Source organism: Phytophthora infestans, genomic scaffold (assembly GCF_000142945.1).
Source record: "Phytophthora infestans T30-4 supercont1.51 genomic scaffold, whole genome shotgun sequence".
Classification (NCBI taxonomy): Eukaryota; Oomycota; class Peronosporomycetes; order Peronosporales; family Peronosporaceae; genus Phytophthora; species Phytophthora infestans.
This window is the reverse complement of record NW_003303708.1, coordinates 921376-924947: the sequence shown is the minus strand read 5'-3', so window position 1 is coordinate 924947 and position 3572 is coordinate 921376.

Sequence of the window (3572 nt, the reverse complement as noted above, 5' to 3'; positions counted from 1 at the left end):
GGAAACAGGTCATCAAGGCAGGCAATTAAGAATGCGTTTAGGAGCCACCACCATATCATCCAATAGGTTGAGATCGCTTTGGTCGAAGCGGAAGAGCGCCCAGAGAGGCAGAATCTGTCTCGTTTCTGTAGTCGCCCCGACGTCATAGAGACTCGTCAGTCTGTACGTCTCTCCAGTCATGTCGCACCTCTACACCGCGTCTTCTCGACTCCTGCGTGTCGACTCATGGCGACCAGAGTGACGTGGACATGGGGACTGCTGATCCAGTAGCGTCCTTTCGTTCAGAAACAGAGCTTTCGGTAAGAATGGTGACCCCTGGGAATCACGACGATGTTCCGATTCTCCTGACGCGCTTTGGCGCGCTCAGGGTCCACCGATGTGGCCAGCCACCAGCTCAACGATTTCGCTTCTCCAGCCGACACACGTGCTGCTGAGAGCTCTGCGCGAGACGAGGAAATGCGGCTACATGTTGGCTCAGTGAGGAAGTGAAGAATTGGGGACACAAACTTTCCCCCCCCAGGCAAGTCTGCTTCGGCGTCTGCCGCGACGTCCAAGGCAGTTGAAGTCTCGGGAGAGGTTTCCACAGCAGGGTCTGCCCCTGTTGAAGCTGCTCCACTAGCCTCCGTGTCTTCGCAGCCAGCTCCGATTGTTCCGACGGCTGTCGTACCAAGCGTGTCTTCGCCCGACGTTTCGATGGAGATTGATGACGATGGACATGCTGATGACGATCGTAGAGATGACGTGGATGACAATGAACCTTCGGTGGATGACTCTCCTGATGCTCCCATTGGTGGCGGTGATGTTCCGCCCCCCCCCCACCGATCATTCAAGCATACTCGATGACGAAGATGTTGAAGATTCAAATAGGAACTGGAGTAATCTTGGCCCAGCTCGTCCTCCGACTCCACCTCGGCCAAATCCTTCGCCGATGATGACTTCCCCAATCATCGTTGCCGGCCCGCCTCCTTCGCCACCAGCAAGTCCCCCGGCACCAGCATCTTCTCCTCCTGTTCCAGTGTCTCCTCGTCCGCCTATTTGGACTCTCGATTCTGGACCTGGACGCATGATTACGGTAACCTACACTTCGGTGCCGCGTCGTGGTGGTGCACCGTCGGTTGAGCCGTTGCCTCACCGAGTGTTGTCTGGTACTCGCCCTACGGTGCCGGCTTCGCCTACCTTGCCACCGTGGGTTCTCCCGTACGTGGACATGGCGTTTACTGACGCAGGCGCCAAGAAGTGTTTCGAGCGACTCTTGAGCTTAACGCTACCCGAACCAGCTGGTGAGGTGACCGTGCGTACAACGTTGGAGGGTCTCCAAGCGTTCTTTGATTACTCGCATCCTGATCATTCGTACCAGCAACTTCGGCAGCTCTATCCTCTTCAAGCTTGTCTCTTCGACACTGTTGACTTCAATCCAAGCGTCCTCATCTCCAAGCGTGCTCCGATTGAGACCCGTCTCAAGATGATTTGGGCGAGATTTCGGGGTGACGGCGGTAAGCAAGGTGACCTCGGGTTCGCATTGTGGGAGCGACTCCACTGGCTTCCGTTAGCTGGTATTGAACGAGGTCTCGCTGAAGAAGCTAAAAAGGTTGGCCACGACAAGGAACGCTTGAAGGAACTGAGAGCTGTGTTAAAGAAGCTCTTCAGTGAGCGCGATTGTCGTGCCGATCGTCTTCGTAACAAGTATTGTGAATAGTACATGGCGTGTAGTCGTGACTCGGTTTCATCTAGTGCTTCCGGCGTGCCGTTCATTCGTCCCGAACTGCTTTTGTAGCCGTCGAAGCCGTGGTACCCCATCTAAAACTTATCGTTCGCACCTCGGACATCTGACTGGCTTTCCGAAGCTCCGGCTCTCGACGCTCGTCAGCCTTGGCGTACTGGATGGATGAATGCACCGCATCAGCACCCGTACAACACCACGTACTTCCCGTGCCAGCGTAATCCGGAGCTTTTCAATTCTCGTGGTACGCGTTTCGTGGATGTGTACCGGAGCGTGATCGTTGACCCGTGCTGCACATCGGGGAAAAGTGGTGCACAGAGCTGTTTTATGAATCCAGATCAGTAGAATAGACAGAACAAAAAGTACAGATGCTCAAGGAAATGTGTATTACGACATGACAAGCGCCCACACTCTTTTGATGTCACGCTGGCAAGCCTACTCTTGTTCACTCTCATGTTCATCGCCGCCGTCTTCCTCATCTTCACGAAGTCGCAACTCTCGACGGGTCTTCTTGTGCACACCTGCCTTCTTCCCCGGGCGTCGCAAGACAACTCTCTTTCTTAGTGTTGCAGGAATGTTTTGGCCGCAGTCGAAGTCGTCGTGCCAGATCTCAAAGCACGTTTTAGCTACACCCTTGTACTGACGTCGTATCTTGCTGCACAGCCAGCACTTTGCATCGTCAATAGAACAGCGTTCGCAAAAGTAAGTTGTAGCAAACGACTTTTTCTTTCGATCCGTGCGCAACAGGGCACACACCTTGCAAGATCGCTGGCGACGCTTCTGAATGCCCGTAACGGTCACCCAGTCGTCGGCCTGCTCGACAGCACGTGTCAGACGTAGTTGGGGGCGCTTCCGCTTCTGGCTGCTAGGTGTCGGTGTTGCAACAATACCAGCGAAGTCCTCCACTCTCAGCTGCAGTAATTGGTTTTGCAGGACTCCGAACCATTCTTCTCGCTTCATCATCGGCGTTCCAGCGATACGTGCAGCCTCTTTGCGCGAAATAAACGCATTTACAAGTGCCAAATCCACGAAGCCTAAAAAAAGCTTTTGTAGTATTTCTTGAACTTCGTAGACTTCTGCAAAGAGTACTTTTGTAGGCAGTTGATCATGCACATTAACTCCGCCCATCCAACGTTGGTAGTCGGTTACAGCCGCCGGGCAGGGCACGGTAATTGTACCAACGCGCTTGACGTTTCGTGTAATAGTCGTCTCTGTCATTGCCGAGCCTGTGCACAGGTTATGCACAGGTTTCCGGTCCCACCAGTGAAATGCAACCATATTTGGAATGGCGACAGAACGAGAAAACGTGAACATGCCTCGGGGAACGCTTGCTGGACGTGACTTGCGTTTCTCTCTGACATTTGCATCATATCCAAGCCGGTTGGTCATTATCGTGCCTATCACGTACACTTGCATGCCCAGTAGCTCGATAGCAAGTAGAATTGACGAATAGAAGCGGTCGATAACTACTGCGTGCCATGGAAGCCGGGTGTTGGGACCAAGCAATGTCTTCAAATTTCTAACGACTGCAGCCGCACCGGTCTTATGGTCAAATGTTGAATGCTCTCCATCTCTTCTTTTGCCCGCATACAGCTCAAATCTAGTAACATACGACATAATTGGTGAGAAACCAATCTAATGTCATAACTTACGACGTAAGTAAAAAAAAAAAAACCTGTGGCAGTACGCGGTCCTTGAATCACACACCATAAACATTTTCGAGCCATACCGATGAGGCTTATCGGGCATGAACATTCTAGTCGTGTTTCTTTTAGAAGTAGAAGGCAGAACACCCTCGTCAAAAGCGACACACATGCCGGGAGGGTCCAACGCAATCAAGAAACGATTCTGA